The sequence below is a fragment of the Elephas maximus genome, chromosome 9 (genome assembly GCF_024166365.1).
Source record: "Elephas maximus indicus isolate mEleMax1 chromosome 9, mEleMax1 primary haplotype, whole genome shotgun sequence".
Taxonomy (NCBI): Eukaryota; Metazoa; Chordata; class Mammalia; order Proboscidea; family Elephantidae; genus Elephas; species Elephas maximus.
In genome coordinates, this window is record NC_064827.1 from 37,815,286 (window position 1) to 37,830,341 (window position 15,056).

A 15,056-nucleotide genomic window follows, 5' to 3' on the forward strand; every position below is an offset into this window, starting at 1 on the left:
ACAACAAAAAGACAAATAATCCAATTAAAAAATGGGCAAAGGAAATGAACAGACACTTCACCAAAGAAGACATTCAATCAGCTAACAGATACAAGAAGAAATGCTTGAGATTACTAGCCATCAGAGCAATGCAAACCAAAACCACAATGAGATACCATCTCACCCTAGCATTACTGGCACAAATCAAAAAAACAGGAAATAACAAGTGTTGGAGAGGCTACGGGGAGATCGGAACTCTTATGCATTGCTGGTGGGAATGCGAAATGATACAACCATTTCAGAAAATGCTAGGACGCTTCCTTAGAAAGCTAGAATTACCATATGATCCAGCAATCCCACTCCTAGGAATATATTCTAGAGAAATAAGAGTTGTCACACGAATAGACATATGCATACCCATGTTCACTGCAGCATTGTTCACAATAGCGAAAAATGGAAGCAACCTAGATGTCCATCAAGAGATGAAAGGATGAACAAACTACGGTACATATACACAATGGAGAATAATGCAAGGATAAAAAACAATGATGAATCTATGAAGCATCTCATAACATGGATGAATCTGGAGGGTATTATGCTGAGTGAAATAAATCAATCACAAAAGGACAAATATTGTATGAGACCACTACTGTAAAAACTCATGAAAAGGTTTATACACAAAAAATATCTTTGATTGTTTTGAGGGAGTGGAGGGGTAGGGATTGAAAAACACAAAATAGACAATAAGTGGCAACTTTTGTGAAGGGTAAGACAGTACACAATACTGGGAAGCCAGCACAACTTGTATAAGGCAAAGTCATGGAAGCTCCATAGACATATCCAAACTACCTGTAGGACCAAATTACTGGGCTGAGGGCTGTGGGGACCATGGTCTTGGGGAAATTCTAGCTAAATTTGCATAATATAGTTTATAAAGAAAATGTTCTACATTCTACTTTGGTGAATAGCGTCTGAGGTCTTAAAAGCCTATGAGCAGCCATCTAAGATACTCCACGGTCTCAACTCTTTGGGATCAAGGGAGAATGAAGAAAACTAAAGATGTAAATAAGGAAAAAAAAAAAAAAATAAGGGAAAGGTTAGTCTAAAACACTAATGGACCACAACTATCATGGCCTCCGCCAGAATGATTCCAGTACAACTAGATGGTGCCCGTCTACCACCACTGACTTCTGACAGGGATCATAATAGAGGGTCCCCGACAGAGCTGGAGAAAAATGTAGAACAAAATTTTAATTCACAAAAAAGGCCAGACTTAGTGACCTGACACGGAATGGAGAAACTCCAAGAGTATGGCCCCCGGACACCATTTTAGCTCAGTAATGAAGTCGCTCCCGAGGTTCACCCTTCAGCCAAAGATTAGACAGTCCCACAAAACAAACGAGACTAAAGGGGCACACCAGCACAGGGGCAAGGACCAGAAGGCAGGAGGGGATGGGAAAGCTTGTAATACGGAACCCAAGGTTGAGAAGGGAGAGTGTTGACATGTCGTGGGGTTGTTAAACAATGCCATAATACAGTATATGTACTATTTAATAAGCTGGCTTGCTCTGTAAACCTTCATGTAAAGTATAATAAATAAAAACGTATGGACAGCCCTCAGATCTTCTGTTGGCCCAGGACAGGAACCATTCCTGAAGCCAACTCTTCAGACATGGAATGGACTGGACAATGGGTTGGAGAGGGATGCTGGTGAGGAGTGAGCTTCTTGGAACAGGTGGACACTTGAGACTATGTTGGCATCTCCTGCCTGGAGGGGAGATGAGAGGGTGGAGGGGGTTAGAAGCTGGCGAAATGGACACGAAAAGAGAGAGTGGAGGGAGAGAGAGGGCTGTCTCATTAGCGGGAGAGTAATTGAGAGTGTGTAGCAAGGTGTATATAAGTTTTTGTGTGAGAGACTGACTTGATTTGTAAACTTTCACTTAAAGCACAATAAAAATTATATAAAAAAATGTAAAGACATATGCACACCCAAGTTCGTTGCAGCTTGGTTAGACTCAGCTGAGTCTAACCAAGATTGCTGTTTTAAGTCACAAACCGGTGGGATGGTATGCTATTCAGTGAAAGATAAGCCATGTATTTATACATAGAGAATACGACAAAGCTATCATTGCCACATTGCACTTAGAAATGCTCTTTTAACTGTAATTTGGACACTCAGAGAGTTGATTTAAAATTAAAACAATATTTTTCTTTGCCCTGGGAAGAATGAATAAAGTAGATTCAACTATCCTGGCAGTATATTGACATGTACCACTCATTTTGGTTACCCTGAATTATTTTTTCTTTGATCCCAGGCCCTTATCGAAGAAATACCTTTGATAGCTATTCACTGTAACCCCTTTTCCCAATACTCACTATTGCAAAAGGAACAAATAAATGCCTGCAAAAATAATACTTCTGATCACAAAAGGCATTCTGAATATTTTATATTCAGAAAAAAGCAAGGGAAGCGTTGGCTCCTTGTCTTATTCTGTTCTCTGTCCTTTGTAGGAAGAGCAAACTGAGGATAAAAGTTGCCTAAGGAAACCCAGGAAACCCTGGTGGCGTAATGGTTAAGTGCTACGGCTGCTAACCAAGAGGTCAGCAGTTCAAATCCGCGAGGTCAGCAGTTCAAATCCGCGAGGTCAGCAGTTCAAATCCGCGAGGTCAGCAGTTCAAATCCGCGAGGTCAGCAGTTCAAATCCGCGAGGTCAGCAGTTCAAATCAGCGAGGTCAGCAGTTCAAATCCGCGAGGTCAGCCCTTCAAAACTTTATGGGGCAGTTCTGCTCTGTTCTATAGGGTCGTTATGAGTTGGAATTGGCTCGACGGCAGTGGGTTTGGTTTTTTGTTTAAACTGTGTAAGAAGAGTTTTTGCTTTCTTCGAATCCAAGGTGTTTTTTATTTGTTTGTTTTGTTTTTTTCCCAAGCAATGAGGACAGGTGAGATACATGGATATGCAAGTGTAAGAGTTGTTACCTATCCTAGCTTGACCAGGAAAGAATCAGTGGGTCTGCATTTCCCCAGGCCACCCTCGGCCACACAGATTAATGTTAACATTTAAAAAAATAGCTCAAATTCTTCCTCTTACGACCTCATTTTTAGTCTGAGGCAAAAACCTCATTTGAAATCCTCCCTAGACCTTCTCCCAGTGTACCCACTTGGGGTACTACCTCTAAGGATTGTTTCATTTGCATTATTATTATCATTATTTTCAATTACAATGCCACTATAATAGGTGGGGAAACCCTGGTGGCCGGTAGTGGTTAAGAGCTACTGCTGCTAACCAAAAGGTCGACAGTTCAAATCCACCAGGTGCTCCTTGGAAACCCTATGGTGCAGTTCTACTCTGTCCTATAGGATCAGTATGAGTTGGAATCAACTCATGGCAATAGGTTTGTCTTTGTTTTATTATAGATGGGATATCCCAACTTTTCCTCTTTTTTGTCAAAATAACATAAATCACTCTATATTTTTGTTTGTGTTCTCTGTATGCGTTCAGTACGTGTATAAGTATTTCCAGAAGGATTTACACATTTCATCTCAATTTACCATTATTTAATATCTCTGATTGATTTTGAATCCTTCTTTGGTAATTCAATACTAATCATTCAAAAGAAATGAAAGAAGAGTTGCTCTATTTTCATTCTAGAAATGTGTTCTTAATAATAAGAAGATAAAATACAGCATGGTGAAAACACAAGGTAGAATCCCCCCTCCCAGAAAAAAATTGAATAATTGAATGTGTCAATAAGGGGTTTTAACCACCAAGGTCACCGTAGAACTGAAAACTTCTCTGTTTATGCATCAATCAGTCTGCCATATGCACATCCTTTGAAGCTTGGGGACCCAGAAACACTCATCATTCCACCTGATTGCAATTAGACTCAGAAAGCCCAATTGGTACACTTTCTTCTCTGGGCATGCAGTAAAGGATGTCTCAAGAGAAACATGAAGATATGTATGAACAGCTGAAGACAAAAAACACTCTACTTGTGTTTTCCCTCTCAAGAACTCTTCTGAAACACCAGGGGGTGGTTTTTCTTGTACTGATGAGAAGCCACATTAGGAGAAAGTGCTCATAAAATGTGCTCCCTAGTGAAAGCTCTCAGATAATATAAGATTTCCTCATTCGGCAAATGATCTTGGATGTTCTGTCTGCTCCAGGCACTGTTCTAGGCTCTAGAGTATCACAATATATAAGACAAAGTAATGCTCTACTGAAACTTTCATTCTAGTCTGAGGATAAAAATAATTATAATAAAGACCAAAGAGATAAATGAACAACAACAACAAAATAACAACTGGTGATAACTGCTACCCAGAAAATTCAACAGGGCGACTAAATGTAGGAAAAAAATAATAAAGAAAGGAAATCCCACATGATTTTCTTTAGAAAATTGCCTTATTTTCTTCTGAGTTGGACACAAAGATAGGAACTATTCAAGCCTGACAACTGCTTCCATTATAAATTTAAAAATTTCCAATTGCCATTTATACCCTGGTGGATATCATGGGTAATGAAAAAGTCCAAAGAGGAGGAAAACTTCTTATTTCATCTAACTCCTCACCTAGAAATTTACTGAAGAGGCTATGGAGCTATGGAGTGATATACATACTCCCAATTCATAGCTCTAGTCTTACCTGAGTCTTACCTGTGTCTTCCTTCAGCATCTCTTCCCATTTCCTCTCTCTAAATCAATCTCTCTCTCTCTGTCTGACTTCCTTCCCTGAGAAGGACCACAATATATTATGAAATCCAATAGCTCTGTTCATTAGCTGTGTGGCCTTCTCAAGTTACATAAACTATCCAAACTTTGGTCTCCTTAGCTGTAAATTGGGGGAAAAAATGTTGCCGTCAAGTTGATTCTGACCCAAAGCAACTCTAGAGACCAGAGAAGAAGACTAGAACTGCTCCATAGGGTTTCCAAAGAGTGGCTGGTGGATTTGAACTGCTGATCTTTTGGTTAGCAGCCACACCACTTAACCACTCCACCACTAGGGATCCAAATTGGGGGGGAAAAAGAAACCAAACCCAGTGCCCTTGAGTTGATTCCGACTCATAGTGATCATATAGGACAGAGTAGAACTGCCCCATAGAGTTTCCAAGGAATGCCTGGCAGGTTCGAACTGCCAATCCTTTGGTTAGCAGCCGTAGCACTTAACCACTATGCCACCAGGGTTTCCAAATTGGGGAAAGAACAGCTACGTCACAGGGCTGTTGGAAGGATTAAAAGTAATGATGTCAATAAGTGTTTTGTCCATAGAAAATTAAATGTTATTTTGTTTACTTAATTTTTCCTTCTCCATTTTAGCCCTGTCTCTCATGCTTATGCAACTACTCACAATGCCAGTAAAAAATTCTGAGCTTTCTCATGGTGTTTCCACAGTGTTTCTTTATCTGAATGCTCCATGCATCTTTCCTGCATTTCTTAACTCATCATCCTGTTTAATTCTTCTGATTCTTTGTTGTTTTCCAGATCTTATTATGCCTCTTCCAGATGGCTATCCCTGACTGCTCAGCTCCACTCTTTGTTGTATGTTCTCATAGCTCCATGAAACTCTCATGTATAGCACTTAACACAATTGTGTCTTCATCTTCATTTTTATGATTGTTTGGTATCTTCCCCCAATAGTCAGACTTCTATGAGGGCAGGGATCATATTTGTTTAATTCATTATCAGTTCTCTAGCACCTATCTTGGTGTGTAGCATATAAAATGCACAAAAATAGTTTTGAATAATTTTTGAATACCTTCATTTTAATCTTTTTCAGTATTACCATTTCAAATTTTATATTTTAAATATGTTCTAACCTTGAGAAAGTTACTTAAGCTTGTATCTCAAATTCTTCATCCGTAAATAATGGAATTGGGTTAGAAATATCCAAGGTTTCTTCTACTTCAAAAAATCTATGACTTTCTCCAATTTGCAGATTTCTCAGCTACCCCATCCATCTACTTGTTTCAATCATCCCTGCTGGTTTACTCCCAGTCATTGCCTGTTTAGGACAGGGCATCTTTTTTTAACGGTAATTTAAAAAGCATCTTAAACTAAACCTTTTCGAAGCCACACAGAGGATGAAGACAAGTGCCAATACACTGGTGCAAATTCAGAAGTAAAGCTCAGTTGGTTGGTTTGCTTGGCTTTGTTCATGCTTCATTTCTAGGGACAATCTGTGATTTTTTTTTTTTTGAGCTATAAAACATCTCATATGCTTGACATTCTTGAAAACAGGTGCGTCATCAAAGCCTAAAATTCAGAGCTACTGAAACCTCCCCTACACTTATCCCTTCTAAGAAAAAGGACATCATTTCAGAGGACCACTTCATGTTTCAGGACGTAGAATTGCAGGGCCTAACGTGCAGTCCATAAGAGTTCTAAAGGGAACACAGATATGAGAATAACAGCAGTAAAAGTTCATTGATGCTCAGAGAGAAATGTCCACAAAAAGCCAGTGGCACCGCCAGAACCTTGTTCAAATGGGTAGAGATATAGGCCTTAGAGCTTTCCTTGAATAAGCCTTCCATTTGCACTTGATTCTGAAAGCTCTCTCACCGTTACAATACCCAGTGACTCAATACCAAATGCCACCTTTGAAAGAGAACTCAGACTCTGAGATCTCTTTAAAGTTGTAATTAGGTTATTTCCCTTATGAAAAGACTGAGGGAAGGGATGTAAGCTAGCTCACTTCCCTGGTAAAATTGCCTTTGAAGAGTTTTTAGGCAGCCAAGTGTGCTAGAACTATTAAACAACACGTCACACCTGATGCAATGATTTAATGCTATCATACACTTCCATGTGAGGAGAACAGTGAAAAAGTCCTTTCTCCTTATACTGGCCATTGATCTTTTATACTCACTCCATAGCACCTTCATCTCATTTAGAAAGGCCTGTGAGTAACATCAAACCCAGCAAAGAGAAAGGGAAGGCAAAGCAGCCTTAGACTCTCATTCAGGGGTATAAGTATCTGAACCAGAGGCCTCTTGATGCTGTCAATGTTACTTTTCCTGTTAGGTTTGTTAGAATTAAAAATGCAATAGTACAGACTCAGCCTGGACCTATTAACTCCTAGCAATAATGGTCCCAAAGATAAGAACTACTAGCCCTTGAGTACTTACTAAGTGTCAAGCACTATTCTAAGCATTTTAGCAGATCATTTCCGTTTAAAATGCCCACTCTATGAAAATAGAAAAAAAATTTTTTTTTCACCCATGGTTTATAAATGTGGAAACTGGGTACCAGAAAGGTGGAACAATCTACTGAAGTTCACACATTGGATCAGCCCAAAATCCATCCTAGGCCTACCTGAAATTTAATCCTGTGCTTTATCTTCTACTCCATGCTATAAAAAATGAAGACGAGGGAAAATAAAAAGGCTGAGGTGCTGAATTTATCCTTCAGTGTGCTTATTGGAATTACACAGAGAAAATGGCTCTAGGGAACTTTTAACTCTGGCCAGCGATCTCATTAATTGATAGTTATATTTTAGGAAGGAAATAACCAGAGTGAATATGGCTAGTTTAGGCTAATTGTTCTTCTAATTATTAATTTATTCATTCAACAAATATTTACTACCCCTTTTCTCAAGGAGTTTAAAATCTATTAGAGAGAGGAAGAATTTTTTTAAAAAAGTAATTGCAATGAAATGAACATAATTTAATAAGATAGCATGTTAAGTGTTTCACCTGTAGTAACTGCTCAATAAAGTGCAGTTATCTTTCCTTATTAAAAATAGCAAAGCATTGGACAATACAAGGGGCATAAGGGGCATATAGGAAAAAGGAATAAATTATTTCTAGAGAAGCCGTGATTTATGAAGGTGATAATTAAATCAATCTTAGAGGATGAATAAGTGTTTATTAATAAGACCAGGTCAAAGGATATAACAATAAAAGGAATTGGGAACAACAGTTAGAATAAAGGTATGGAGCATTAAAGAATCCATGGAGTGAAGGGGCGTGGGTTGAAATGTGTAGGAGTGAGAGAAAAATACTGGATGCCTTACTTCTCTAAATGATAGCAGATTTTATTTAGATTGATTTGAACCTACTTGAAAGCCATACAATACATATTTACAAAAAATGTATTTCTAGATTTGCAGAAAACTTTATAATTTTTTTCGTCAAAATTAAGTTATAAGTATAATGTTAGTTTAATAAGGACAATAGTGTTTCTAACAATGCAATAATATAGTCAATGAGCTATTTAATTTGGGGGGCAAGAAGAGGAAAGGTAGATATAGGGAATCTGAGCACTTGAGAGTAGGCATGATAAGAAGATAATTCAGTGTGGCTTTTGGAAGGACTAGCAACTGATACATGATCTTCACAAAAGACCCAAACAGATTAAATTCTAATTGCAGTACATGTACTTAGTTGCATGCGCATTGAATATTGTTATGTTGTTGTTGGTAGTTGCTGTCAAGTTGATTCTGGATCATTGCAACCCCATGTGTGTCAGAGTAGAACTGTGCAGCGTAGGGTTTTAACGGTTGTGACCTTTCAGAAGGAGACCACCAGGACTTTCCCCTGAGGTGCCTCTGGGTAAGTTTGGACAGCCAACCTTTCGGTTAGCAGCCCAGAGTTTAACCATTTGTGCCATTCTATAAAAAATAAAAAATAACTGTGTGTTTAATAAGAGTTAATTACTCATGTTAATTCTCTTGGAGATTGGTTAGTATGCAGGGTTCTTACTAATGTATGAAGTATACATTTAGTTAGAGGACAAAAGACAAACATAAAATAAAAAAAAAAAATTGCAAGATAGAAAATGATCCATGCCATGAATAATACGGCAAAGAATCTGGGAGCTTAGTAACAAAATTCCTCTTCTGTTTAGAAGGATAGGCACATAATTGTGAAGGATGTGACTTCTTACACAGAATTTGATGTTACATATTTATGGTGAAGGTTTTGAAATTAATTGTATAATTTTCCCTTGGTCCCCAAATCTTTACTAGCCTGGGTTCCTGAAAATCTCAGTTAAAACATTTCCCTCCATCAATAAAGTAAAAATAGTTTTTTTTTTTTTTTTTTTTAAAGACAGTCACTTCTTTCAGTCTGCAATCATGGAAGAAGACAGTTTTAATATTTTAATACATTCTGGCAAAACTTGAGTCTTCAAAAGGAATAGGAACTGCTTCAAAAAATTCAGGACCTAGGACAGCAACCACCAGATTCAATGATCTTGTGAGGGCGCCCAACACAGACAGCTCTGAGTTTTAGAAAGCTAGAATTAGTGTCTTTTGGAGATAAAGGTCAGATAATTTTAGTTTATAGTTGAGAAAACTGAGGTCCAATAGTCATAATGTCACTCAGGTAGTCAACAGTAGAGATAGATATACTTCCACATCTCCTTATTCCCAGTCCAGTAATATTCTCCTCATAATTTATGCTACCCCGAAACTCTAACTCAACTCTTTGAAGTCAAGAGTCGTTTTCGGGTCATCTTAGTACGCCCATAAGCCTAAGGCTTTGCACATATTATGTAAATGGTGAAAATTTATAGACATAACAAACTGAATTCCTAGCACTGAATGAATTGAATTGTAATGTAAAAAATGCAAAGCATTAATTGAAAAATCCTAAAGGATAAAACTCACATTTCTCAATTTATTATTAGTCAGTCTATCCGGATCTGTCTTGGAATACCAATGTGTAAGCATTAGCAATTGTCTGGGTACAATGTTGCCTTGTGCTATTTACTCAGGAGACCATGCTGAAAAGACTGGAGTTACAGGGGTTCAAACTCTGTGTGAATTGATTCATGTCAGATTGCCTGCACAATAAGCTAAAACCATTAGCTGGTCTTGTTTCTCAAGAGAAACTAATGGAATTTGGATAAGTTCATTAAAAAAAAAAAAAACAAAGTAAGCAAAACCGAAAAACCTCTCTTTACTAAAAATCACTTTGAAATGTAACTTTTAGTCAAAGTGCAATAGGCAATGAAGTATGCAAATGCAGTATGAAAGATGCCCTCGAACCAGACTGCCTGGTATTGAATTATATCTGTGCTAGTTAATAGATCAGCAAACTTGGGCTGGCTCATATAATCTAAGTTTCAATTTCTTCATCTTTAAAATTTACACAATAACAATATATACTTCATAGGGGGATGGTGAGAATTAAGTAAGAGTCTCTAAATAAAATACTTAGCACTGTGGCTGACACAGAGTAAATACCCAATGACTGGTCCCTAAAAAATAGCTACTATAAATTTTGTCATATATTATGTCTGATATTTAACTCTTCCTTTTTTTTTTTTTTGAGGAAATATGAGTCATTCCTCCCAGATCTGTTATTTTAATGGCCTGATAACATATTTTCTGGCCCATAATTTGTAAAAATTGTAAATAGCTTGATTACTTGAAAGTAAAATAAATATTTATCAATTTATCCTTAGAAAAACCATTCACCTCCATTACCCTCACCCTTAGAAGAATAGGTAAATGCTCTGTGGAAAACTAAAGAAAAAACTCCTGATTTCCAATAAAATAGGAAATAATCCAAACAATTCATTTACTTTACAGGTCAAAATATGATTATTTCTATTCTTCCCATATACAGAGTGTGGAGAAGATAAGGAGAAGGTGGAAGAAATAAAAGAAAATGCAGCTTAATTTTGAAGCTCAGGCTATACTTAAATTTCAGTTGGGAGTGGCTCCTTGAAAGGTAATATGGCAACTTAAGAAGTGAATTTTCTCTAAAACAAACTGGAGAGAAATAGGATTGATGCTAATGGAACCAAGAAGGGAACTAAATAGACTATAAAAGCCTAGGCTGCTATCCGGAGCACAAAAAGATGTGGAAAACCAATCTAAGGTAATTCAGTTCATCACAAAAACATATTGTCCAATTGGAGGTACTGTGAATAATACCTTAACTGCCTGTCACAATAGAGGGGGACGGTCTTTCTTTTATTCCGAGGCAATCTCTTTGTGGAACTTTATTTGTATAGCTAACAATCTGAATGAGAGAGTGCTTGTGAGGACTTGTGCACTGCTATTGTTGCCAAGGAAACTGGGTCTTAATTTCTAGTGGCTGAATGCCAAAGAAAACAGGCTACAGAGAGAGTTAAAAAAAAAAAAAAGAAGAACTTGGTAACACTGAATTTGTTGGAAATTTTCAGTGTTAAGGGGCCCTTTTTTGGGTCCCACAATTCAAAGTAGAACTATAAGCACCCCCTTTCTCTCTTCACTACTCTGGATTAAAATGTTCTACCAAATAGCGGTTTGATTTTCACCTGGTGCAGCTATACAGTGATTATTATTCATAGCATTTTTAGATTCCAAATGGAAAAAAAAAATTAGTAACGAGCATAGGTCCTTGTTCAATTCCAATGGAACCAACACATAATTATCCTTTTGACAGCTCAAACCAGATTGTGGGGGCGGGGGGAAGCCTACTGTTTCAATTTACTAGGTTCTTCTTGCTCAGACCAAAGAACTTTATGCGTGTGCTTTGTGTGGTATTGTTTAATGGCTCACAACGGTGAGCGCTTTGTGTGGAATAAAAGAAAAAGCAGGAAGCAAATCTGCCTGGGTGGAAAAATAAAAAACTCTCCCATCATCGTATTCAAGAAAATACACTTTATACCAATATATTTAGAATCTCTTTCAACTTGAGGATATTTTTCTTTATTATGTCTCCCTCACATTTATATTTTAGATCCACTAATGGCAGATTTTTGGGTCCTCAGGTCAAAATAAACTTGAAGACTGTAAACTTATAGCAAAAAAAAAAAAAGAAAGGAAAACTCCTCTAAAACAAACTAGAAAGAAATAGGAACAAAGAGAAAAGAAAAATGAGGACAAATGTTAGGGAGAGAGTGTCTGCATGCTGCCTCTCAGTACAGAGGCTTTTTTTTTTTTAAATTTTTTTAGAAGCATATAGATTTCTTGACAAATTTACTTAGCTGCATCTAAACTGAAAGTAGCTTTTAAATATTGCTAAATGCACTTGATTTTGCTTCACCTACACAATGGACCCAAAACATGGAAGCATATCCCAAATATCTTCTTTTATTTCTTTTACACTTTTTCTTTGTTTCCCGATCTTACAAAGGAATTTAACCTCCTCAAAGTTTAAATCCTCCATCTTTGATTATTCTTGCTTCTTGCTGCATTCCGCTTTTCTGTTGGACTTGGTAGCAGTCCCATGAAACCTCCCAGAAAACAAAGAGACCTAGTCTTTTCTGTGCTTGGAGCTACTGCAGCCAATAGATAGGCAATCTAAATGAAATCAGCTGGGTCTCTTGGCAAAAAGCCACAAAAGACAATAGGACAATAGAGCCTAAAATGTGTCCCTTACAAGAATGGTCCTCAGAGAAAAACCCAAAGGTTTATGAAATATATTCTGAGATTGTTTTATTTAAGGGGGGGGGGGAAGCTTTTCTAAAGACCAATGAATAAAGAAAAACTGGCCACTTAAAAAATCCAATTTCTTGTCATTACTCCACTAGAATATGAATCAGTGATAAAAGCCATGAAGACTTCAGAACCACTGAATTACACATTCAATCTTTGTGCTATTAAAAATAAATATCTTGCAAAAATGTACAATTTAACACCTTTCTAAGTTCCTAAGAGCTGAAAATTTCATGACATTGCCCAAAATCAGTGTCATCATCTTCAGTTTATATATAAAATACTAACAAAATCTTCCTCTCTCTATGTATCTTCATTTTATATATGGGATATAGAATATGATAAAAGACAAATTGGAGAAGTCAGAACTGGAAGAAGACATAATTCCTGGCCCTCATGAAACCAGAAAATAATACTTCCTTTTACTTTAATTTCCTAACTTTGATGTTTTTAAGTATCTTGAGACAGTATGTGAGTAAGCTTAAAACAAAACAATAACATATGCTGTTTTAGTGTCCAATTTGGGCAATAAATAACTAGTTTGAAAAGCCATTAAAATAATTTTCAAGAAAGATAGATCCAAACTCTATGGTATTATTATTAGCAGTACGAGCTTTTCTTTCATTTTCTTCAATATTATTAAACTGTGTTAGGAACTCATGGTGAGACAGAGCTCTATACACAAACACAGGGATTAGGAGAAGGAAAGTAACAGTGTCTAGAGCCTACTATGTGCCAGCTAAATACAAAATCTCACTGAAACTCATACTTTAGGGTAGATATCAGCATTATTATTTTGTATAATAGAAAACAGAGAGTCAGAAAGTTTCTCTAACCTATCCAGAGTCACACGGCCCAGATGTGCTTGGTTCCTAAAACCTTATTTTTTTCTCCACCATGTTACAGCAGAGTGGCTCATGGGTTTCAAAATGAATGATGTGCACTCATTCCTCCTGCTGGGCTTCTTCCTGGTAGCAGAGGGTGAGCCATAGCAGAAAAACACAAGACTTAGCCTTTCCATTCGTGTTTCCATTTCTGCACCATCATAACTATGAAAAGAATGGCAAGTTATGTTTTGTCATTTAGGTAGCTTATTTCCTGCACTTTTGAGAGCTCCATTACATTTCTAACTATTGTTATTCTTTGTACTTTTGTGATGTTTGTTGAGGGGGGAGTATAGACTACATGTCCACTGTTGCCTGTTTTCTGATGCTCGACTGAGGGATATTAATGAATCAGAATATATGTATGGCACATGAAGAATCTCTTCTCTGTTCCTCTTGTTGTGTTTTTTGTATTTTTTTTTAACCTTTGAGCCAAATTCCCAACTTGATCAATACTAAATTACTTATCAGCATTTTCTTCTTATTCTTGTGCTCACCTAATTCTTGTTGGACTTAAGGTGGAACCAAATATTTGTAGAGGCTTGAAGAATGCTGGATAGAGGAAAGGGGTCACTTCACAGTTCTCAGATTTAAAAAAAAAAAAAAAAAAACTAAGAATAGTAACATTTCTCCTGGTTTCAAAGGTGTTATCTGCTAGAATCACAGCCAGATTTCAGAAAGGAAATAAAATTAACTAACTATATATGAACAGGGAAACACCTAAATATTGACTATTTGATTTATTTGGGCACATATGAGGGCAATCTGGATTTGATCCCAGCATTGATTCAGCCAAACTGCCTTGTTAGCAATGTCTTCTTCTCAATCTCTTTTTCTCTCTCTGCCTTTCTTTCAGCTACAGATGTGTCCCTCCTAAAGCTTCAATCTCATTAACAAAGGATAGCTTTTCCAGATAGAGGGAACCTGACTTTTGTCAACAGTATACCCGTCTACATAGTTAACAGGGCACAGATACGGTGGGCAACATTTGGTACTCAAAAATTGCTTTTAAAATTTACCTTCTGACTCAAATGAAACATCTGAGCTTTTCTATAAAAGAGAGGCAGGTAATCTTTGATTCCCCGAAACTGACATTAAAAAAAAAAAAATTCCAGTTTTTAGTATGGAAAAAACACAATAATTTTATGGGATAGCTAGGACTTGTCTTGCTCTATTTTGGGGAATGTGAACACAATCCCCACTGTGATGGAGACATCATTTGTAGCTGGGATATTGCTGTGAAACTTCTCAAGGCATGGTTTTAAGAAAAAGTGTTCTATTTCTTGAAATATTTGCTTGGCAATAACCTTAAAGAGGCTATATATGGCTTACCTGCCATTAACTTTGGCCATGAATGACATTCTAACCTCATCTGGATTCCAGAAATCTGATTCTACCCTATTATTCTATGAGCTATGTTTAAAGTTATCCTAGTAATGTTATACCTTTACGTATAGGAACAAGATGTAAGATAAGACTTTCGGACAATTTACTTTTATTTTTTTTAAACGGGACTAGAAGATTACACGTCAACTGTTTTCCATCACCAGTAATTTGAAAATCAAACAGTTGTAAAGAAAGGAAGTTTTTCCTGAGCACAGAAGTATTACGCTTATAATGGTGCATATTATACCATCTGCACATTCCTGTTAAAAGACAAGAATGGACCTCAGGGACCAACTTTATTTATCTTGTTCCTTTCTTTTTTTGATCAGTTCCACACATATGGTCCAGATAGGATTTTTTTATTTACTTCTGAGTAAAGAGAGCTCATACTTCTTTCCCCTAGTGAGGTAAGATACTAGCCTCATTGGTAATACCCTATTGGC